At 35.4% G+C, this 24,292-nt stretch overlaps 13 non-coding genes and 3 pseudogenes across 13 annotated transcripts; all 16 read right to left on the reverse strand.

Annotated features, from left to right (window-relative positions):
• Positions 1 to 845: 845 nt before the first annotated feature.
• Positions 846 to 917, reverse strand: LOC144245654 (small nucleolar RNA SNORD113/SNORD114 family). The gene has a single exon (XR_013339373.1). It is a non-coding gene; the product is annotated as a small nucleolar RNA SNORD113/SNORD114 family (small nucleolar RNA).
• Positions 918 to 2,101: 1,184 nt separating this feature from the next.
• Positions 2,102 to 2,165, reverse strand: LOC144245596 (small nucleolar RNA SNORD113/SNORD114 family; annotated as a pseudogene).
• An 820-nt stretch (positions 2,166 to 2,985) lies between these two features.
• LOC144245646 (small nucleolar RNA SNORD113/SNORD114 family) lies at positions 2,986 to 3,060 on the reverse strand. The gene has a single exon (XR_013339367.1). It is a non-coding gene; the product is annotated as a small nucleolar RNA SNORD113/SNORD114 family (small nucleolar RNA).
• Positions 3,061 to 5,154: 2,094 nt separating this feature from the next.
• LOC144245640 (small nucleolar RNA SNORD113/SNORD114 family) lies at positions 5,155 to 5,231 on the reverse strand. The gene has a single exon (XR_013339361.1). It is a non-coding gene; the product is annotated as a small nucleolar RNA SNORD113/SNORD114 family (small nucleolar RNA).
• A 2,651-nt stretch (positions 5,232 to 7,882) lies between these two features.
• LOC144245637 (small nucleolar RNA SNORD113/SNORD114 family) lies at positions 7,883 to 7,955 on the reverse strand. The gene has a single exon (XR_013339358.1). It is a non-coding gene; the product is annotated as a small nucleolar RNA SNORD113/SNORD114 family (small nucleolar RNA).
• A 1,660-nt stretch (positions 7,956 to 9,615) lies between these two features.
• On the reverse strand, positions 9,616 to 9,687 carry LOC144245615 (small nucleolar RNA SNORD113/SNORD114 family). The gene has a single exon (XR_013339338.1). It is a non-coding gene; the product is annotated as a small nucleolar RNA SNORD113/SNORD114 family (small nucleolar RNA).
• Positions 9,688 to 10,599: 912 nt separating this feature from the next.
• Positions 10,600 to 10,671, reverse strand: LOC144245613 (small nucleolar RNA SNORD113/SNORD114 family). The gene has a single exon (XR_013339337.1). It is a non-coding gene; the product is annotated as a small nucleolar RNA SNORD113/SNORD114 family (small nucleolar RNA).
• Positions 10,672 to 13,419: 2,748 nt separating this feature from the next.
• LOC144245618 (small nucleolar RNA SNORD113/SNORD114 family) lies at positions 13,420 to 13,494 on the reverse strand. Its single transcript, XR_013339341.1, has one exon. It is a non-coding gene; the product is annotated as a small nucleolar RNA SNORD113/SNORD114 family (small nucleolar RNA).
• Positions 13,495 to 14,391: 897 nt separating this feature from the next.
• LOC144245626 (small nucleolar RNA SNORD113/SNORD114 family) lies at positions 14,392 to 14,459 on the reverse strand (annotated as a pseudogene).
• Positions 14,460 to 15,935: 1,476 nt separating this feature from the next.
• Positions 15,936 to 16,010, reverse strand: LOC144245627 (small nucleolar RNA SNORD113/SNORD114 family). Its single transcript, XR_013339348.1, has one exon. It is a non-coding gene; the product is annotated as a small nucleolar RNA SNORD113/SNORD114 family (small nucleolar RNA).
• An 896-nt stretch (positions 16,011 to 16,906) lies between these two features.
• On the reverse strand, positions 16,907 to 16,977 carry LOC144245625 (small nucleolar RNA SNORD113/SNORD114 family; annotated as a pseudogene).
• Positions 16,978 to 18,118: 1,141 nt separating this feature from the next.
• Positions 18,119 to 18,192, reverse strand: LOC144245632 (small nucleolar RNA SNORD113/SNORD114 family). Its single transcript, XR_013339352.1, has one exon. It is a non-coding gene; the product is annotated as a small nucleolar RNA SNORD113/SNORD114 family (small nucleolar RNA).
• An 871-nt stretch (positions 18,193 to 19,063) lies between these two features.
• On the reverse strand, positions 19,064 to 19,138 carry LOC144245628 (small nucleolar RNA SNORD113/SNORD114 family). Its single transcript, XR_013339349.1, has one exon. It is a non-coding gene; the product is annotated as a small nucleolar RNA SNORD113/SNORD114 family (small nucleolar RNA).
• Positions 19,139 to 20,092: 954 nt separating this feature from the next.
• LOC144245623 (small nucleolar RNA SNORD113/SNORD114 family) lies at positions 20,093 to 20,164 on the reverse strand. The gene has a single exon (XR_013339346.1). It is a non-coding gene; the product is annotated as a small nucleolar RNA SNORD113/SNORD114 family (small nucleolar RNA).
• A 2,373-nt stretch (positions 20,165 to 22,537) lies between these two features.
• Positions 22,538 to 22,612, reverse strand: LOC144245651 (small nucleolar RNA SNORD113/SNORD114 family). The gene has a single exon (XR_013339372.1). It is a non-coding gene; the product is annotated as a small nucleolar RNA SNORD113/SNORD114 family (small nucleolar RNA).
• Positions 22,613 to 23,908: 1,296 nt separating this feature from the next.
• Positions 23,909 to 23,983, reverse strand: LOC144245629 (small nucleolar RNA SNORD113/SNORD114 family). The gene has a single exon (XR_013339350.1). It is a non-coding gene; the product is annotated as a small nucleolar RNA SNORD113/SNORD114 family (small nucleolar RNA).
• Positions 23,984 to 24,292: the final 309 nt, after the last annotated feature.

The raw sequence follows: 24,292 nt of genomic DNA on the forward strand, positions 1-24,292 counted from the left end.
AATATAATGTAACATATAGTGTATAATATAAATATATAAATACATGAAGTATATAAAATGAATAAAATATATTTACATATTTCATATTTTATGTATTTATATATTTATAAAAACTAAATGTTTTTATTGCTTTTATGTAAGAGCTATATTTTATTATATATTACATATTACATATTATACATTATTTACCTATCATAACACAATGAAAAACTTAACCTTGAGACTGATGATACATTTTTGTTGGTTTCTATATAAGATTCAAATCTTATTATAGATCTATCCCAACATAATGAAAAACTTCATGTTGAGACTGACCCAGTACAAGACAACTAACTCTTACAAACCTAAGCCTGTAGGATTCTTAAACAATGAAGTGATACACCGTGATCCACTAATTTTTCATGGGCATCAGTATATCCAGGTTTATTAATATCTATATTAACTTATCACATGTGTCCAGTCAGGCAATGTTTCACCCTGTTTTTCTTTATACTTATTTAATACTGCTATCAGTATTCAATTAATAACATATCCATATCCATGAAATCAATGCAGAAGTGAGATCTTTGTTTTGATTTGTATTGACTTTGGCCTCTCCCTATAGAAACAGCTGGTCTCTAAAATCAAGAGCATTGCTTGACTAACACAGTATTTTTATAATTGGACAATCTTTCGCCCCCTTTATATATTTATTTTTATATTTGTTTATCATTTCCTTGATCCAATTATAAAAATAGAAACAAAAATGCAGGAACATAAAAACCAAAACCGAGGTCCTTGTATGTTCTTGACACCTGTCTTTGGGCTCATTTCCAATAGGGGAGGCAAAGCAGATGCTCTCTCTGCTGGACCTCAGGCTTGCAGATGCGCGTTTGCCAGGTAGGACTCATGCGCCACCAGTAGTCATCATGGATCATGGATCCAGTACTGTACCTCCTCTTCTTTGTCTATTTCTACATTGTTTACTAATAAATTCACTAACTATAATTTCAAAATTATAATGATTCACAGAACCCCAAGAAGGCACTGATATCCCTCTTATGTATCTACAGTCATTTGCACAGCAATACGCCTATTTCATTAATAATCTTACATTACATGTATGCATTAATCAATATAATCTTACAAGTCAATTCAATATTAATCAATGAGCTACAGTCAACCGCCTTCAATTCTATATGGTGCTTTTTTCCCCTCTGTTTTAACATTTTCCTTTCAATTCCAGGTAGTTAACATATAGTATAATGTTAATTTCAGATGTACAATTCAGAGAGTCATTAATTCCACACATCACCCGGTGCGCACCACAGTAAGTGCACTCCTTAATCCCCATCTCTTATTTCCCCCTCCCCCCTCCCGCCCCTCTGGTAACCATCAGTTTGTAATCTATACTTAAATCTGTTTCTTGGTTTCTGTCTTTTGTTTTTTCCCTACGACCATTTGTTTTGTTTCTTAAAATCCACAAATGAGTGAAATCATATGGCATTTTTCTTCTCTGATTTATTTCGCTGTTTCATACTCACTAGCTCCACCCATTTCATTGCAAATGGAAGATCTCAGTCCTCTTTGTGGATGAGTAATATTCCATTGCATATATATACCATCTCTTCTTTTTTTTTTTTTTTTTCCCTTCCCTCAGTTCTAGGGTTAGGGTTATGATTAGGGCAACATGACCCAGAGATCAAGAGTTGAATACTCTAATGACTGAGCCAGCCAGGCACTCCCTTTATTCTTTATATATTTCTTATGGATCTCACCACTGATGTTTCATAAATATTATTAAAATTCATGAACATGAAGACCAAGAAAAAAACTGATATATATTTCTGACACCTGTCTATAGGATCCCTTGATACACGGGAAATGTACTAGATAACATTGTGTTGGATGCTAGAATTTCAGACATGTAGGGTCGCCTGGGTGACTCAATTGGTTAAGGGTCTGATTTGGCTCAGGTAATGATCTCATGGTTCATGAGTTCGAGCCCCACGTCAGGCTCTGTGCCAACAGCTCAGAGCCTGGAACTTGCTTCAGATTCTGCGTCTCCCTCTCTCCCCTCCCCCACTCACACTCTGTCTCTCAAAAAACGAATAAATGTTAAATGAATTTAGAATTTCAGATTTGTAGTATTCATTGTGTATGACTAACATGCCACTAGTCATCCACGCCTCTTTCCTTTCTTTCTCAAAAACATTTGTGCGTTGAGTGATTCATTAATAACAAAAATAAACAAACAAAAAAAGAATAAGATCCTTCAATTCCCCTCCCATCCATCTGTAGAATCATCTCCACGGAGAGCACTCCGTTACTACTAGCTGACCTCAGTGTTACATGTATAGGTGGGTCAACATAATGCTTCATATCAACCTACAGATACACAGGCATATTGTATCTTCCTTGATAAATTTTTAAAGAATGCTTTTGGATACTTTTGAATAATACAGTAAATACCCTTAAATGAGTGACTCAAACCAAGACAAGAACCCTATTACTCACTCATGTGGTCTCCAGGCTCCTATGATATAGATGCAACCTGAGGGCTCGTGACCTTGAAGAATGTTACGATCACCTTGAGCGCATCCATTCTGAGGAGTGTGGAGCAGAGCAGATGATAAAACATGAGACCTTCTGCCATGTACCCTTGATTTACATCTTTCCTTTAGGCAGGCATTTAAGCAATCATTATTTGGAGTCTATTTCACTTTTCTGGTAAGAAAATGAACTACTTGGAACTTTCCATTAACCCGAACATAAACATGGTCTATAATTTGTTCTCCAAAGAGGTTACATTCATGTACCATTTACTTCTCTTTGGATCTTAGTGTTTCCAAATATAGTAATAGTATTTCTTGCCTCTCACATATTTAATTCAAGAAGTTTTCTACATTCAGCTTTTTGAAATATGCATTTCCACATTGATAGTTCAATGACCAATTGTCATAAACAACGGAAATGCATGAAGAGAAGGATCACCGCTCTCTTGTTCTGGACCTCAGAGTTCCTCCAGTTAGGTATTCGTTGCATGAGGCTCATACGCCACCAGCGGTCATCATCGATCCAATATTGGATCTTTCTCTTCATCCATTTCTATTTATTGACTGATTAAAATATTAACTCATCAATAGCTTCTAAATGCTATGTAAAACAATACCACAGGAGAGGCTTTGTTGCCTTAATCCACATCAATGTTTCTTTTATTAATTATCTGCGGTTCTCTACACATGGATTAACTAATACTTCATATATTCCATATTTATTACAGAAATACAGGTGTCTTTTAAAGTTATTTTTCACACTTTTTAGTAATAAAGTGAATTACCTTTACAAAAACACATAGGAACCAGAAAAGAATTTTAACTATTACTCACGTTGGAAGAGAGCAGGAGCTCACGGCCATGGAAGATGCTTTAATCAGCTCGCGGATACCCATTCTGAGGACCACAAAACAGAGCAAGTGAGAGAAATAGCTGAGACCTAACTGCCATTGATCCTTGATCTCCATTTTTCATATATTCAGCATTTTTTCAATACGTATATGCTTTTATCTTACAAAAGGAAAAACTCCATTGCACTACCAAAAAGAATAAAATTCATTCTTCCTTATCTGAGTATATGCGACCTCAAAGAAGTGGGACCTTTGTCTATTAATCTCTTAACGGGCATCCCTGTTTTCCACGCTGACTACTGACGCACCGGCATCAGCACAACTGTTTATAGTTAGACAATGCTTGCCCCACTTGATCCTTATGTAGTCGCTTTTTAATAGTCCCATCATTTCCCATTACTACCAACAAACCTATGTCCATAAAATAACTATGAGCATGATCTTTGCACATTCCAAATATTTCTTCATTGAAGCAATTACAAAAGAAAAAACAGACTAATCAATGCTCAAGTTTGCCTCAGAGTTCCAGGCTCATACATGAGCTGGCAACACGACAGGTTCATGCGTAGTCTTCATCATTCCTGTCTACATGGTTTTATTATGAATTCATCAACGAACTAATCACGAGAAAATAAACGCTTAGAAACCACAAAAACTTCAGACAAGATCCTTAAATATCTCCACCTTTTGCCTTTAGAATTATTTCGTACTGACAGTATCTTTCATTAATTAACCAAAATGTTTCCGTTACAGATTAATTTATATAATGCTTCATATTAGCCTCAAATGTACTATCTGGCTATGGTGGTGATCACTGACCTCATCTCACACTTTTAATCATGCAGTGAAAACCTTTTTTCTTGTTTTAAATTTTTTCTTAATTTTTTTTTACTTTTGAGAGAGAGAGATACACAGAGTACAAGTAGGGGAGGGGCAGAGAGAGAGAGGGAGACAGAATCTGAAGCAGCTCCAGGCTCTGAGCTGTCAGCACAGAGCCCTACCGGGCTCAAACTCACGAATGGTGAGATCGTGACCTTAGCTGAAGGCAGATACTTAGCTGACTGAGCCCCACAGGTGCCCCTGAAAACCTTTTTTGAAAGACCACAAAACCAAGGAAAGAATTTTGACTATTACTCACATTGTTCTCTGTGCTGTTAACACATAAGTGAAACCACAGAGCTCATGACTATGGTGCAATGTCTAAATCAGCTGAGTGGGACTATTCTAAGGAGTACAAGGCAGAGCAGAGGATAAAAAGATTGAGGATTTATGATCACCTGTCCCCCTGCATTCCACCTTTCATTCACTCAGTCATTAATAAGCAATAAATTGGGATAATGTATATTTTATTTTATTTTATTTTTTTCAGAAAATAAACTATATCAATCTTGTAACGGATAAACACCATGAATACTGATTGTTACTCAAAGAACACCATTATGTGATGTATTTCCTAATAGGTATTTGCTTTCAAAATATATTAATAGTGTTTCTTACCTAACCATATATTCTGGTAATTGGACAATATTTCACCCGCTTCATACTTATTTATTTACTAATTTATCTATTATTTCATTGATCCAACTTGAAAAATAGGCTGTATGAACATAAAAGACCAAAAACAATATTATAGATTAACTTATAAATCACTTATCCAAATATTTTAATAGAATGAAAATTCACAAACACAGCTAAAAGCAAGATCCTCTATATTCCTGACATCTGCTTGATCTCATCAAACAATGGGAACAGACTACATTTCTTCTGTCTTGGACCTCAGAGTTCCAGATACGTCTTTACTGTAAACGACTTCTAACATATGCCACCAGTGGTCATCATCAATCCAATACTGTCCCTCTCTTCCTTCATTCAGCTCTAGACTGTTTATTGACCAATTCATTAATTCATTAACAATAATTTAAAATCCTATTAGTCAGAAAAACTCAAGAGTTTCACAAGACTTCTAATCTGTATATAGAATCATTCCCTCATCAATAGGTCTGATTCATTAATTACCTTAAATTTCATGCACGTCACCATCAATATAATGTTTCATATGAATTCACCATTACCACTAGGCTCCAGTTGGCTACTTGTGGCTCTATATGGCACACTGAACATCCTTAAAAAAACACAGCTGAAATAGAGACAAGAACGTGCCTATTACTCACATTGGTCTGTGCTTCTTACATACAAATATAATTGCAGAGCCCGCCACCATGAAACGATGCTTAGTCAGCTCAAGTGCGTCCATTCTGAGAAGTACAGTTTACATTTAATGGTTAAAATATGGAAATTTAAGACCTTATCTCTCCACTGATCTTTGTTCTTCACATTTCATTTGCTCTCTTGTTTAGGTATTTATAAATATTTTATGACATGAATATATTTTTCTCTTAACAAAAGGAACAACCTCGGGGTGCTTGGGTGGCTCATCGGTTAACCATCTGACTTTGGCTCAGGTCATGATCTCATGGTTCATGAGATGAAGACCTGCATTGAGCTCTGTGCTGACAGCTCAGAGCCTGAAGCCTGCTTCAGATTCTGTATCTCCCTCTCTCTACCTCTCCCCCACTCACACTCTGTGTCTTTCTCAAGAATAAGTAAACATTGAAAACATTTTTTTTTGAAAGTAACAACCTCAAACCTGACACTAACTCAGAAACACTAGACCCTTACTTACCTATGTAACTCTTGGGTAAGGAGGTCAAGAGGTGAACACCTTTTATCCACTTATTTCTTAATTAACATATGTATTTTTAATTTTAATAATATTTCTTGCCTCATCACATATTCATAGTTCATAGTTGAATAATCCTTCTCTCTCTTCTTCTTTTTTTTTTTACCTATTATGTATATTTCTTTAATGGCTCTATCATGAATCTACTAATAATAACAAATCCAAATCTGCAAACTCAAAATAAGAACATGACCTTCGTAGAGGTACCTGGTGGCTCAGTTGGTTAAGTGTCCGACTTTGACTCAGGTCATGATCTCATGGTTCATGGGTTAGAGCCCCACGTTGGGCTTTGTGCTGGCAGCTTGGAGCCTGGAGCTGCTTCAAATTCTGTGTCTCCCTCTCTCTCTCTCTGCCCCTCCCTAGCTTTCGCTGTCTCTCTCTCTCAAGAATAAATAAACATTAAAAAAATTTTAAGAAAAAAAAGAACATGATCTTTGTATATTCCTAACATCTACCTTCAGGATCCAACAGAATAGAAGGAGGAGATGATTTCTTACATCAGCCCCTGGATATCCAGACACATAGCGCTCATCACCCATTACTAATCTACTGCCAATTGCCATCACCGGCCCATCAGAGGCCCATTGTTATTCCTTCCTTTCTACATTCATAATGATTAAATCATTAATTCTTTAAAAATATTAAAATGAGTATAATTAAAAAAATAAAATGAAAAAATTTTAAAAATTTTTTTAAAAACTAAAAAAATTAAAAAATAAAAATGCAAACAGATCATAAAAAAATAAAATAAAATAAAATGAGTATAATTTGCAAAACCTGAAGCTTCAATACCCTTAACTCCTAACATAGGATCATTGCCAACATAGGTTATATTTCTTACATTCAATAATCTAAGTTCTATGTATGAAATTTATGAACAAAATGTTTTGTATCATATTTATCAGTTAGCCATGGAGAGCCTTTTTATTATATTTATGACATTTTACTAATATCATGAACACTAACAAATGACCCAAACTAAAACAAAATGTTTGACACTACTCTCCTTGTTCATTTCCTTTTTTTTCCTTGTTCATTACCTAACACAAAAGGAACGTCACGTGATAATTTTGATCACAGTGAAAGATGAATCAGCTCAAGCATCTGTTCTGAAGAGTACCAAACAGAGAAGGCAATGAAAAGCATTCATTCGTATAATCATTTAAGTATTTATTAACTTATGGAAATATTTATTTATTTTTACCTTAAAAATAAACGTCAAATGTAGAACTGATTCAGACAATAAGTGAGCACTGCATTTTGTTGTTTATATCAACCGTAATCAAAGACATACTACACTTGGTTCTTTTATATCTATTCTAATGTATATTAATATTTTTCCCTTACTATATATATATACATATGTACATTTCTTTTTTTAATGTTTATTTATTTTTGAGAGAAACAGAGTGCATGCGAGGAAGGGACAGAGAGAAAGGGAAAGAAAGGGAGACAAAGCAAGCTCCGGGATCCGAGCTGTCAGCATAGAGCTGGATGCAAGGCTCAAGCCTGTGAACTGTGAGATCATGACCTGAGCTAAAGTTGGATGCTTAACCAACTGAGCCACCCAGCACCCCTCCCTTGCTATATATTTACCAAAGAACAATACTTCAACCTCTTCACCTTTATTCATTTATTTGTTTTATAAATTATTAAGATTCACGAACACAAAGGCCGACAACAAAATCCTTATATATTACTAACATCTGTATATAGGATCCCTATACACATGAGAAACAGACTAGATTACTTTTGTCTCAGATCTGAGTTCCAAACACACAGCATTCATCATATATGACTCATAGGCCACCAGCTGTCATAGTTGATCCAAGGCTGGCTCTCTTTCTTTTCCTTCTCATAAACATTTATTTATTAATCCATTAAGCAAAAAGTGCACATGAGTTAAAAATATAAAAATCTGGTCCTTCAACTTCCTAACATCTATTTCTACAGTATTACAGAGACTAAAGCTCATTCATTAACTGACCTCAGTGTTACATTTATGTATTATGAAACATAATGCTTCATATCAATCTGATATTAAATACATTAATTAATAAATAAATTCCTGGGGTGCCGAAGTGGCTCAGTTGGTTAAGCATTTAACTTCCGCTCAGGTCATGATCTCACAGTTCATGGGTTCGAGGCTTGCATCAGCGTCTGTGCTGACAGCTCAAAGCCTGGAGCCTGCTTTGGATTCTGTATCTCCCTCTTTCTCTGCCCCTCCCCTACTCATGCTCTGTCTCACTCTCTCTCTCTCTCAAAAATAAACATTAAAAAAATATATCTATAATTTGTCCTGTCTATATGATCCTAGCCAAAGAGGAGACAGTCATGTACGATTCCTTGCTGTTTAGACTTCAGGATATCCCAATTATATTAATGGTATTTCTTGTCTCCTCACATATTTAAAATATTTGGATCATGTTTCTACAATTCGCTTTATTCTTTGTATTTTTCCTCACCGGTATTTCATTGATCCAATAATAATAAAGAATGGAAATGCATGAAGAGAAAGACCACATTTCTTTTGCGTTGAATCTAAGAGTCCCTATCATTCGTCATTCATTACTCCTACTGATTCAGAAAAGACCGCTTTCTCTTCATTCATTTCTACATTGTTTATTGATTAATTCATTAATTCACTGATTATCATTTACAACTATATGATTCACAAAACTCCAAGAAGGAACTCCTATCCATGATATGTATAGAATCATTCACACATTGATGTATTTCATCAAGTGTCCTATTTTTCATAAACACCTTAACCAATGTAATGTTTCATTTTAACCCTATGGTTATCATCAAGATACAGTTGGCTTTCTTTGATTCTATCTCATACTTTGTATTAATACAATCATTACCCTTAAACAAAATACCAGAAATAAGACTATAACTTTGACTATTACTCACATTGGTCTCAGGTCTCCCCAGTACAGAGATACAACCTGAGGGTTCTTGATCAGTAATACTTAAAGCAGGTCCAGTTTGTCTGTCCTGAAGCATGTAAAGCAGAGCATATGATAAAAATAGTCAAGACATTCTATTGATCTTTGCTTTTAATCTTTTATTTAACCAGTCATTGGTCAATTATTAATTTGGTGTAAATATTCTTTCTCTTAAAAAAATGAACAACTTTGATTTTACCACTGAGCTGGAAGCTGAACATTTGCCTAGGACTAGTGTCTACGGTATCCTTAGCCGTACATGTAAGGAGAGTCATGTACCACTTACTTCTAACTAAACTTCAGAGGTTTCATAGTATGTTAATGTATTTCTTGTATAATCACTTATTTTTATAATCGGACAATGCTTCATCACATTCATCTTTATTGATGTTTGTTTATTGATTTTTAATTGGTCCAATTATAAAAATTGAAAGAAAATGCATGAAGACCAAGACCAAAAACAAGATCCTTGTATATTCCTGACATCTGTCCACACCAGATCCCTGCAAACAATGGGAATCAACTAGGTTTCTCTTCTGTTGGACCTCAGAGTTCCAGACACGTAGTCATCGTACAGGACTCATAAGCCACCAGTGGTCATCATCGATCCGATATTGTCCCTCTTTTCCTTCATTCAGTTCTAATTTTTTTAATTGAGTAAATCATCAATTCACTAATGATTTTAAATTTTATAATTCACAGAAACTGAGAAAGAACTATAGGTGTCTGATCTCTACCTTGATAAGCCTCAAATCAATAGATCTCTTTAATTAGTTACCCTCAATTTTCTACTCACGGATTAATCATTCTAATAGCTTATGTATCCCATATTTATCGCTGAGATCAAGTGCCTCCTTTCATTATATCTTGTAGTTTTCAATAATACAGTGATTACCTTAAAAAAAAAAAACACGTATACCAAGAAAATCATTTCAACTGTTACTCACATTAATCCCCATCCACCTATTATATAGAGGCAGCGACAGAGCTCCAGGACCATAGAAGACATTAAATCAGCTCACGTGTGTCCATTCTCAAGCATACAGAGCAGAACCAGAGATAAAAAGGAATGAGACACTATGTTCACCCGTCCGTGCATTCCACCTTGAGTTTAGTCAATTATTAGCCAGTGAATTGCAATAATGCGGATTTTATTTTCTTGTAAGTAAATGAACAATATTGATCTAGCCACTAATAAAGAATTTGCATATGGCCTATTACTTATCAATAACTGTATCATCGTCAAAGAACAAGTCTTACACAATACGTTCCCTTATAGACATCAGCATTTTAAATATACATGAATACTATTCCTTACCTAACAACGTATTTTTATAATTGGACAAATTTCACTGCTTTCATCTTTGCTTACTTATGTTTGCTTACAGATGATTTCATTGCTCCAATTATAAAAATTGGAAGAAAATGCAGGACCAAAAGAAGCAAAAACAAGATCCTTTTTATTCTTAATATCTGTCTCTAGAACCACCTCAAACAGGACAATCAACCAGATTCCATTTCTGATGGACCTCAGAGTTCCAGACACGTATTCATCGTAAAGGACTCATAAGCCACCAGTGGTCATCATCGATCCGATATTGTCCCTCTTTTCCTTCATTCAGTTCTATATTGTTTATTGACTAATTCATTCACGACTAATAATTTTTAGACCTCATTCACAAAAGCCAAGAAAGTCATGATATCCTTCATCTGTAAATAGAATCATTCTCACATCAATATATCTCTTCTTAAAATTAGGCTGTTAGTCCTTTATGCATTAATCAACATAATATTTTCACAAAATTCAATATTTGTCACTGAGCTATGGTTGGCTTTCTGTGATTCTACTACACGGAACCTTCAAATAATGCACTGAATACACTAAAAAAAAAAAATCACTGAAACTAAGACAAGAAATTTGATATTACTCACACTGTTCTCTGTGGTTTAACACAGAGATGCAGCCTCCAAGCCTGCCACAATAGAATAGTGCTTAAATCAGCTCCACATGTGTCCATTTTGAGACATGAAAAGCAGAGTTGGTGATCAAAAATAAAATAAAATATTTATTTTCATTGATGCTTGCTTTCCATATTTCATTTACTCAGTCATTCAGGTATTTATGAGTATTTCATAACGTTTGTTTTTTGTTCTTTTAACAACAGCATCAAAAATCCTCAAACTTGAGATTAATCCACAACAATAAAATGGACTCTTAATTGCTCATGTCTAAATGACACTTGGTTAAAAATGTGACATTCTTTTTTTTTTTAATCTTTTTAATGTTTTATTTATTTCTGAGAGAGAGAGACAGCATGAACTGGGGAGGGTCAGAGAGAGAAGGAGACACAGAATCTGAAACAGGCTCCAGGCTCTGAGCTAGCTGTCAGCACAGAGCCCAATGTGGGGCTCAAACCCACGAACTGTGAGATCATGGCCTGAGCTGAACTCGGGCACTTAACTGACTGAGCCACCCAGGCGCCCCAAAAATGTGACGCTCTTGATCCACTTAATTCTTAATGGGTGTCATTGTTCACAACTTTTATTAATATATCTTGCCTAAAAACAGGTCTTCAGAGTTGGACAACGCTTCATGCTTTTATATTTATCTGCTGTTTATATATCATCAATGGTTCTATCGCTGATCTATTTCTAATACATCTAAATTATGGACCCAGTCAAAACATTCTTTGTATTATCTGAAAATCTGTCCACAGGATCAAATAAACAGAGAGAAAGACTATGTATTGAATTGGACCTCATTCGTGGCTAAAATGAACAAATCAGGAGACTCTAGATGCTGGCGAGGATGTGGAGAAACGGGCACCCTCCTACCCTGTTGGTGGGAATGCAAACTGGTGCAGCCCCTCTGGAAAACAGTGTGGAGGTTCCTCAGGAAACTAACAGTAGAACTCCCCTATGACCCAGCAATAGCACTGCTAGGAATTTACCCAAGGGATACAGGGGTGTTGATGCACAGGGGGTACATGTACCCTAATGTTCATAGCAGCTCTCTCAACAATAGGTAAAACATGGACAGAGTCTAAGTGTCCACCAACGGACGAATGGATCAGGAAGATGTGGTTTATCTACACAATGGAATACTACATGGCAATGAGAAAGAATGAAATCTGGCCACGTGCAGCAACATGGATGGACCTTGAGGGTGTTATACTGAGCGAAATAAGTCAGGCAGAGAAGGACAAATATCATATGTTTGCACGTATAGGTGGATTAGGAGGAAGTTAACAGAGGACGAAGCAGGAGAAGGGGAAGAACAGTGGGGGAGGGGCAGGGAGGCAAACCATGAGAGTCTCTTGAATGCTGAGAACAAACGGAGGGCTGAGGGCGGGTGGGGGAGAGGAGAAAGGGGTGATGGGCATGGAGGAGGGCACTTGTTGTGATGAGCACTGGGTGTTATATGGAAACCAACTTGACAATAAACTATTAAAAGAAAAAAACAAAGAATTGGACTTCATTCATCATCCCTAACTCACTGACAACAGTCATTATCACAGGTACGTAAAAGATCCACTTTTTCTTCATTCATTTCTACATTTATATCAGTTACACATTAATTCATCAATTATAGTAAAATACATGGTTAACAAAACCTGAAGAATCAGCGAGTTTAATATCCCTAACTTCTATCTATAGAATAAATCCCAACATAGATTATACCGCTCTCATCAGTCAATCTCCATGTAACATATTATCATTTAATCAGGAAGTGTCCTGTCGTATGTTTACCATTGGACAGAAAGTATCTTACTTTCTGATTGTTATTCATTAATTTTTAATAATACTGTGAATACCCTTAAACAAACGACCCAAACCAAGACAAAATCTCTTGCTACTCACCTTGGCTCACTCTCCTAAGAAACAGGCCACATAACAATCTTTCCTCATCGGGGCAGAAGCTGAAATCAGCAAGAGCATCTGTTCTGAAAAGTACTGAAAAGAGAACATGATAAAAATGAGACATCGTTCCACTGATCATTTAGTCAAGAATTGAGGGAATCATTTTCAGAGTATATTCATTTAATTATCTTTCATAAAAGTAAACCACTTCAAACTTCCCACTGACCTACAATGTAAACATTGTCTACAATGTGTCCAGTCTGTATCACCCTAGCCAAAAAGGTGACAGTCATGTACTATTTACTTCTCATTGGACTTCAGTGTTTTCAAATTATACCAATAGTAATTCTTGCCTCCCCACATATTTTAAAAATAGGGCAAGGTTCTACAATTCACTTTATTCTCTATATATTTCCTTATTGATGTTCCATTGACCCAATAAGAATAAAGCGTGGAAATTCATGAAGAGAAAGACCACAATCTTGGACCTCAGAGTTCCAGACACGTATCATTCATCATCTGTGACTCATACGCTGGCAATTATCATCATTGATCCAGAGAAGACTACTGTCTCTTCATTTATTTCTACATTGTTTATTGATTACTTCATTAACTCACTAATTAATTAGTTTGATTCACAAAACCTCCAAAGGGGTTATGTGTCTGGAGCCATTCCCACATTATTAGATCTGTCATATTTATTATCGGTTTTTCATAAATGCTTTATTCAGTATAATACTTCATTTTAACCCTGTATTCCTCACTAGAATGCAGTTGATGGTCTTTGAGTATATTTCTTATTTTTTATTACTACAGTGAGTGCCCTTAGGTACACCACCCACACGGGATAAGAATTTTGAGTATTACTCACATTAGTCTTCCAACTCCTTCCAGAAATGCAACCCTAGAGCCCCTGATCAGGAAAGGATCCTTACATCAGGTGCAGCGTGCTTGTTCTGAGAAGTACAAGGCAGAGCGAATGAGAAGAAAGGGTGACACACTCTTTCCACTGGTCTTTGCCTTTCCCCTCCCATATAATTTGGTAATCATTAATCTGGTGTATATTTTGTAAGAAATAGGAACTTCAAATTTACCACTGACTCAGACTATGAGCACTGTCTATAACTCCACTTGTCTATATCATCCTTAACTCTACAGCTAAGTCCTGTCCCACTTGCTTCCAACTGAACATCGGAGTTTTCATAGTATGAGAATAGTATTTCTTGCCTAATAACATATTTTTATTTTTTTAATCACATACTTTTATAATTAGACAATGCTTCACTCCATTCATCATTTTTATTGATATACTTATTTATAGACTCTATTTATCAAGTTATAACAATACCTGTAAATGCATGAACACCAAGACCCAAAACAAGATCTTGGTATATTCCTGACACCTGTCTATCAGATGCCTTCAGGTACTGGGAATGCACTAGATTAATTTTCTCTTGGACCTCAGAGTCCCACGTAGTCATCGTATCCAACTCATACGCCACCAGTGGTCATCATCGATCCAATATTGTCCCTCCTTGTGATATGCTCTTTGTATGTTGATTAAGTTATTGGTTCACTAATCATTTAAAACCCTATTCTGCACAAAAACGGAAAGGAGTCTTTCTGTCCTTAAACTGAACACAGACTTAGTCTCACTTATCTTTCATTTTCAGTTTTCCATACATCCATTAATCAACATATTGTCTTATAAAATTCAATATTTATCACAGAGCTACAATCAGCCTTCTGTGATTTTATACGGAATTTTTGAAGAGTAGACTGAACGTGCTGGAAAAAAAAAATCAGTGAAACAAAGACAAGAAATTTGGCCATTACTCACGTCCATTTTGGTGTATCACACAGATGCTGTCACAGAGCTCACCGCCAGGCAAGAATGCATGGCAAGCTCAAGTGTGTCCATTCTGAGAAGTATAGGCTACAGCTGATGACAGACAAAATGATAAAATTTTAGTCCCCATTAATTCTTGCTTTCCACATTGAAAATACTCATTTGGGAATTTATAAATTTTTCATAACGTAGATTTTTTTTCTCTTAACAAAAAGAAACCTTCAAACTTGACACTGACCCGGAATAATGAAACTAACTCTTAATTATTCATGTCTATAATCCTTGGCCAAAGAAGGGACATCTTTGAAACATCGATTTCATAATGGGCATCAGTGCTTGCAAATTTTATTAGTATTTCTTGCGTTACCATGTTACGTACAGTTAGACAATAATTTGCCTTTTCTTCTTGCTCTATAATTTATATTTCTTTAATTGATTCTATCATTGGCCTATTAATAACAACACATCTAAATATATTCATCCATAATAAGGACATGAACTTTACACATTCCTAACATCTATCCATAGGGTCAAATAAACAGAGAAAATAGAATATTTATTGTATTACACCCCAGTGCTTCAGTCACCTACTACCCACTGCCCATGACGTGTCATCACCACTGCTTCCCTTAGAGGTCACTTTTAGTTTATTCATTTGTGTATCTGTATCAATTAGCTCCATTGGTAATAATAAAAGACATACACAATTGACAAAAACTGAAGAATATGATACTTGAATACCCCTAACTTCTCCCTGTAGAATTGTTGCCAAAATAGATACCTCTTTCATTAATAATTATCAGTGTTACATGTTATCAATTAATCAATGTAATGTTTCATATCATATTTGTCATTGAGCCATGGTTAATTATATATATTATGTTTTAATAATATCATGAAAGCTCTTACACAAATGACCGGAACCATGAAAAGAACATTGACTGTTACTTGCCTTGGTCTCTTTCCTATAGAAGAGAAACATGGTGACCTTGATCACCCCGGGCTTCTCTTCTGAAAAGTACCAAACAGAAGTGATAAAAAAAATTAAGACTTTCTCTCAGTTGGTCCATCTATTTGTTTTTTGATTCTTCCATTCAATTATAAGAAGCAAAGAAAATGAATGAAGAGAAAGACCACATTGCTTTTGTATTGGACCTCAGAGTTTCATTCACATATTACTCATCATCTGGGACTCATACGCCGGCAGTTAGCATCATTGATCCAGAAAAGACAACTTTCTCTTCATTTATTTCTATCTTGTTTATTAATTTATCAATTCACTAATTACAACTTTTAAATTGTATTATGTACAGCCCCCCCAAAGGCTTTGATATCCCTAATATGCCTCTAGGGCCATGTTCACATCATTATATCTCAGTCATGTATCAGTTTTCCATACATGCATTAATCTATATAAAATGTCCTACAAATCTCTTATTTATCAGTAAGGATCAAGATGGCCTTCTTTGATTATATTTCAACTATTTCATTACTATAGTAAATACCCTCAGACAAACAACCCAAACGAGAAATTTGTTTATGCTTACACTGGTCTCAGTCTTCTAAGATAGGTGATGCAACCCTACAGTTCGGGATCAAGGAAGAATCTTTAAATCGTGTTCAGTGTGTCTTGTCTAAGGAGGACAAAGCAAAGCAGATGATAAAAATGGTGGAGACATTCTCTCCATTGATCCCTGCTTCAACATTCACATAGTTCTTTAGGCAATCATTAATTTGGTGTATATATTTAGTCTCCGAAGAAAACAAACAACTTTGATCTTACCACTGAGACAGAATACAAGCACTGTCCGTAACTTACACTGTCTACATCATCCTTGCCCTAAGAGGTAGCAGTAAAATACCATTTATTTCTAACTAAACTTCAAGGTTTCCATCAAAGATGAATAGTATTTCTTGCCTCATCACATATTTTTATAATTGGATGATGCTTCACTCAATTCATCTTTATTTATGTATTTATAGATTCTCACATTTATCCAATTATAATAATAAAATAAAAATACATGAATACCAAGACCAAAAATAAACCCTTTATTTATTCCTGACATCTGTCCATAGGATGCCTTCAAGCAATAGGAATGGCCTGGGCCAATCTTCTGTTGGACCTCAGGGCTCCAGACACGTATTCATCATAACGACTCATATGCCACCAGTGGTCATCATCGATCCAAAACTGTCCCTCTTTTTTTTTTTTTTTTAATTTTTTAACGTTTTTAAAATTTATTTCTGTGAGAGAGAGAGAGAGAGAGAGAGAGCGCAAGCATGTGCAGGGGAGGGTCAGAGAGAGAGGGAGACACAGAATCTGAAACAGGCTCCAGGCTCTGAACTAGCTGTCAGCACAGAGCCCGATGCGGGGCTCGAACCCACGAACCGTGAGATCATGACCTGAAGTCGGATGCCCAACCGACTGAGCCACTCAGGTGCCCCTGTCCTTCTTTTCCTACATAGATTTCTATTTGTTTATTGATCAAATAATTCACTATTAATTCATGAATTCACTAATAATTTTTAAGTAGTACAGTTTTAAAAAAGAGACTTGAAGTCTCAAATCTAAATATAGAATCAATTTCACATCAGTATATCTCTCTCATTAATATCCTCAGCTTCCTATGTGCATTAATCAATGTTTCATGCATCCCATATTTAACACTGAGATACAGCTGCCTTCCTTAATTATATTTTACACTCTTTAATAATACAGTAAATGACCTTAAACAAATGCACTTAAACTAAGAAAAAAACTTCAACTATTACTTACATTCATCTCTATCCTTCTATTACATAGAGGTGAACCTATGCCCATGGAACATCACCTCCAGGGAGTTCATTCTGAGGAGCACAGAACACAGCAGATGAAAAAAGACACTGAAATATAATCTGCATTTATCCATGCTTTCTACATTTCATTTACTCAGTATTTAATGTTTTATTATTTTTCCTTTTATATATATTTCTTCATCTTAGAAAAACTCAGTCTTTAGTCTAAGGAAGAACAATTAGACTCTCACTTAGGCATGTCTTTATAACTGTGCTCAAAGAGATGATCTTTTGATCCATTTATTTAATGGGCATCAGTGTTTTCAATTTTTAGTAATAATATCTTCTGCCTTGCCACATGTGTTTGTATTTGGACAATTCCTCACCCTATTTTCTTTATATGTTTATTTATAGCTGCCATATGGTTTCTATCATTGACCCATTAATAATGACAAATCTTTATCTATGAAAAAATACAAGAGTATGATCTTATTCCTGACATCTCTCTGTGGAAAACAATTTCGACAGGAGAACAGATCAAATCCTGTTCTGTATTGGACCTCAGAGTTTCAGACACATAGTTTCATCGCCCTTGACTCCTACGCCACTGGTCATCATCATTGGTCCATGACTGAGTTGCTTCTTAGTTCATTTCTACTTTTTATCAATTGAATCATTAATTTATTGATAATTATAAAAATAATACATGGTTCACGAACATAAGATCCTTGAATATCCCTAACATGAGTTTACAGAATCATCATCCAAATGGATTGTATCTCTTCGATCAACCAATCTCCATCCTGTACATTTTTGATTGATCAGCATCATGTTTCCTACCACATTTATCATGAGGCCATGGATAATTTTTTTTTATCAGTTGAATACTTGTCAATGATACCATGATTACCCTTAAGCAAATGTCCCCTTCCAAGCCAGCCACTTTGACCATTGTTAGCCTTCATCTCTTTCCATACTGGAAGGGAGAATGACAACTGCGGTGACAGCAGAAGCTGAAATCAGCTCAAGCATTGTTCTGAAGAGTAATAAGCAGACAAGATGACAAAGATATTGAGATATTCTCTCCAGTGATTCATATATCTCCAACTCCTTATTTGTAGCCAATTAGGCTGTTGATGAAATTATTATAATTTTCCCCTTAATAAATCAAATGTTGAAATCATAACTGACTCAGTAATTAACCATTACTTTTCATTATCCACATCCCTCTTACTCAGACATAGACACATGAATATTTTATTTTCCATTCTGATGTATATTAGCATCATTTTACTTATTATATATTTTGGCAATGAACAATACTTCACCCTCTTCATATTTATTCATTCATATATTATTTATTCTATTTTTTATAATGATACGTTTAAACATTCATGTACACAAATGCCAAGAGCATGACATCACTTAGGACTGACATCTCTCTATAGGATCACTGCAAATGGGGGATGGGGGGTAGAAAGGACTAGATTTCTTTTGTGTTGGACCTCAGAGTTCCAGACCTGTAGGGTTCATCATAAAAGACTCATACGTCAACACCTGTCATCATTTATCCAGGTATGTCCCTGATTGTCTTCAATCATGTCTACAGAGCTTATTTATTAATTCATCAATTCACTAATAATAATCAAATGATACCTAGGGAGGGGTCACAAAAACTTGATATAGGTCTCTTGACCATCTCAAGCACTGTCTACGGAATTAATTCTCACTGACAGTATATATCATTTATTAACTGACCTCAATGTTTCCTACATAGATTAATTAACATATTGCTTCATCGTAACCTCATTTGAATTATTTGGCCATGGCTGGCAATCACAAATTATATTTCATAACTCTTGAATCATGCAGTGAAAACCTGTTTGAAAAACCACAAAACCAAGAAAAGAATTTTCACTATTACTCACATTGTGCTCCATGCTCTTATCACATAGATGAAAACATAGGGCTCGTGGCTATGGGGGGAGTGTCTAAACCAGCCGAGTGGCACCATTCTAAGGAATACAAGACAGAGCAAAGGATAAAAAGATGAAGACCTTGTGTTCAGTCATCCCTGTGTTCCATCTTTCATTCAGTCAGTGATTTAGGTAAGTAGTGATTTGGGATAACATTATTTTATTTTCTGTTAAGTAAGGAAACAACATCGATCTTACCCATGCCAAAGAGTATAAGCACTATCACTTAACACTGTCTATACCATTAACTTTAGCCAAAGAGGTGACATCCTCATACCATCTAATGAATATCAGTCTTTTCAATATAATTAATATTACTATATAGTAGTAATTTTTGCCTAGCCACATATTTCTATAATTGGACAAGGCTTCATAATCTTCATTTAAATCTGTTTACACATTTGCGTATTAATAACTGCATTGATCCAATTATAAAAATAGGAGGAAAATTGATGGACATAATGACAAAACCACAATCCTTATATACTCTGACCTTTGCTGCTAGACCACGTCAAACAGGGACAGTGGTCTAGATCCCATCTAGTGTTGGTGTTGGACCGCAGAGTTCCAGACACGTATTCATTGCATACAACTCATATGCCACCAGTGGTCATCATCGATCCAATATTGTCCCTGTTTGTCACCATTCATTTCTACATTATTTATTGATCAATTCATAATTCACTAATCACAATTTTAAAATGATTATTTGCAGAGACCCACAAAGAGCCTAGAAATCGCTAGGATCTATTTAGAATCATTCTCATGTCAATATCACTTTCATTAATTATCCTCAATTTTTATTATATTCGTTCACCAATATAATGTTTCATATTAATCCCATTTTTCTCGGTGGGCTATTTGGATTCCACCGATTATACTATGTGGTTTCCAATGATGCACCGAACACCCTTAAGCAAAGTACTGAAACTAAGACTGACACTTTGACTATTACTCACATGGTCTCCATGTTCCTAACACAGGAATGCAACCCAAGATCCCGTGACCACGGAAGAATCCTTATATCTACTTGATGGCTCCATTCTAAGGAGTACAAAGTAGAGCAGACAAAAGGAAATTTCAGATCCTATCTCCATTGATTCTTCTTTACCGCATTTCATTTATTCATTTGGATGCTCATTAATTTTTCATAAGAAGGTATTTTTTTTTTAATCTAATGAAAAGCTTCAACTTGACACTGACCAAGAACAATACCAATGGCTCTTATCTATCAGTGCTTATATAACTCCTAAGTTAAAATGGCAAAAATGCTTATTCTTTTTATTGCTTAACGAGAGGAATGTTTTCAGTTTTATTAACAATACTTCTGTGTCACCACATATATTCCTAGCTGGACAATGTTTCACCCTATTTATCTATACTTTACATTTTTAAAGTCTTCACCACTGATTCATTCATAGTAATAAATTTTAATATATGAATCTAAAATAAAAAGATGAGAGGCGCCTGGGTGGCTCAGTCGGTTAAGCGCCGACTTTGACTCAGGTCATGATCTCACGGCTCATGAGTTCAAGCCCCAGGTCGGGCTCTGTGCTGACAGCTCAGAGCCTGAAGCCTGCTTTGGATTCTGTGTCTCCCTCTCTCTTTGCCCGTCCCCTGTTCACACTCTGTCTCTCTCTCACACAAAAATAAAATAAACATTAAAAATAAATAAATAAAATAAAATAAAATAAGAAGATGAATTTGGCGGGGCACCTGGGTGGCTTAGTCAGTTAAACATCTGACTTCAGCTCAGGTCACGATCTCAGAGTTCATGGGATGGAGCCCCGTGTTGGACTCTGTGCTGACAGCATGGAGCCTGCTTGGGATTCTCAATCTTTTTTTCCCTCTCTCTCTCTCTCTGCCCTGCCCCTCTGTACTCTCTCTCTTAAAATAAATAAAATAAACTTAAAAAAAAGAATACGAGCTTTGTATATTTCTACATGGACCCATGGGATCATTTACAACAGAAAATAGGCTACATTTTATTTTATGTGGACTGAGAGCTACAGACATGTAACACTCACATGTAAAATTCCTACATCACCAGTTATTACTATTGGTCTGTTTGGGCCTATTTCTCTTCATTCGTGTCCACATTTTTAATGATTAAATTGTTAATACATTGACAATAAAAATAAATACACAATTCACAAAATAAAAAGACCCGTGAATAAACTTAACTTCTATCTGTAGAACCATGTAACACGTAGATTATATCTTTCATTAATCGACGTCAGAGTTTCACATTATCAATGAATCAACATTAATATTTCATATCCTTTTTGTCATTGGGCCATAGTTGATTTTTTGATGACATTTCTTCCTTTTTAATAGTACTGTGAATGCTCTTAAATCACCCAAACCAAGGTAAGATCTTTGACAATTATTCACCTTGGTATTTTCTAACACAAAAAGTTAACATAACAGTCTTAATCACCATGGATACTAAAATCAGTTCGGTGCATTTACTCCGAAGATATGATTAAATATGAGACGAGCAGACAATGTGATAAAAGACTGAGTTATTGTCCCATATTTTCCACCATTCATTTGCACAGTCATTTGAGCATGTATTAATTTTTGGTAATATTTATTTTTCCCCTTAAGAAAATAAACTTCAAACTAATACCTGACTGAGAATCATAACTGATTATTACCTGTCACTGTCTACATCACTCTTAGTCACATACATAATATACACGGTCCTTTTGTTTTTTATCCACTCCTTATACTAATATGTATTTTCATTTAGTATATATTATATTTTGCTTATGAACAAAGCTTCATTGTCTCCAACTTTAGTCATTTATGTATGTTTATTTATTCTTCTATCGATACCTTTATAATTTATGTATATTTATTCTTCTACCGATACCTTTATAATAATATTTTAAAGCTTCATGAACTCAAAGACCAAGAGTAAAATCCTGTATATTCCTGACATCCATCTACAGGTGCCCTTCATAAAGGAGACTGGACCAGATTCCATTTGTGTTGGACCTCAGATTTCCAGACACATCTCCATCATATTTGACTCATATATATCACCTGTTGTCACTGGTGGGTCCAACCCTGGCTTTCTTTCTCCATGACCACCTACAGGTGGTCATTGTTTAATTCATTAACAAAGAAATATACATAAATCACAAGAAGAAACAAGAATAATATTCTTTGGTATCTCTACCATCCATCTACACAATAATTTCCACAGAGACCAAATTCCTTTCATTGACTCAGTTTAGTGTTTCATATATGCCTTAATCAACATAGTGCTTCATATTAATCTGATATTTAACACCGACATGTCTCACTTTCTTTGATTTTATTCAATACTTTTTTTCAAGTATTTACTTAAATTCCAGTTAGTTAACATTCAGTGTAATATTAGTTTCAGGTGTACAATATAGTGATTCAACACTTCCATGAATCACCCGGTGCTCATCACAGATGCCCTTTTTAATCCCCATCTCCTGTTTCACCCACCCCCTCCCGCCCACCTCCCCTCTGCTAACCATCAGTTTGTTCTCTACAGTTAAGAGTCTGTTTCTTGGTATGCCTCTCCCTCTCTCTTTTTTACCCCCTTTGCTTATTTGTTTTGTTTCTTAACTTCCACACATGAGCGAGATCATATGGTAATTGTTATTCCCTGACTGACTTAATTAAGCTTAGCATAACACTCTCTAGCCCCATCCATGTCAATACAAATGCTAATATTTCATTCATTTTGTGTGATTATAGATAATACTTTTTAATAATACAGTGAAAATCTCTTTTAAAACAATAGTCTAGCCAAGAAGAACATCAAATATTACTCACACTGGTCTCCATGCTCCCCAAAATGTTGCACTCCTGAGTGTGGATGACCTTCCATCGGCTGGAACACACCCATCCTGCAGAGTACAAAACAGCAGAACCACCACTACAACAAAAAGATGGAGACATTCTCTCCCTTGGTCCTTAATTTCACCTTTATTTATTCAGCCATGGAGTCCATCAGTAAGTCGTGATCATGTCTATCTTACGTTCTCTTAAGTGACCGATCAACATCAATATTGCCACTGACAAAGAATATGAACATTGACTGTTGCTCATACTCAGCAAAAGGGGCAACTTCCTGTCCCATGTATTTTCATTCACCATCAATGTCTGCAATATATATCCATTGTACTTCATACCTTACCACATATTGTTATAATTGGACCATGCTTTCCTCTCATCACCTTGAGTTATTTGTAATAGGCTTATTATTGTATTTTCACTGATCTGATTAACACTGTAGAATAAAAATGAATAAAACCAAGACTCTGGTATATTCTGACAACTGTGTAGGCCCATTTCAACAATGTGTAATGGATCCATTTTGTGCTGGACCTCAGCGTTCCAGACACATAGTATTCATCACACGTGACTCCTATGCCATTAGTCATCATCACTGGTCCAGGACAGGCTCTTTTTTTTCTTGTCATCTGGATCTGTTTTTGGATTGACTACCTAACATAGAAATAAACACAAGTCACCAGAAAAAAAAATCACAAAATTCTTGAATACCCTTAACACCTATCGATAGGATAATTTCCACTGAGAACAAACTCTTTCATTAAGTGAACTCAGTGTTTCCCATATGGGTTAACATCATATCGGATCACATCAACGATAGGTGATGGGGGTATGCTTGGCTTTTTGATTATATTAAACACTTTTTAATAACACAGTAATTTTAAAAAGCCAAAACGTTCAACCCAAGATAAG

This window comes from Crocuta crocuta, unplaced genomic scaffold (genome assembly GCF_008692635.1).
Source record: "Crocuta crocuta isolate KB4526 unplaced genomic scaffold, BGI_CrCroc_1.0 scaffold299, whole genome shotgun sequence".
NCBI lineage: Eukaryota > Metazoa > Chordata > Mammalia > Carnivora > Hyaenidae > Crocuta > Crocuta crocuta.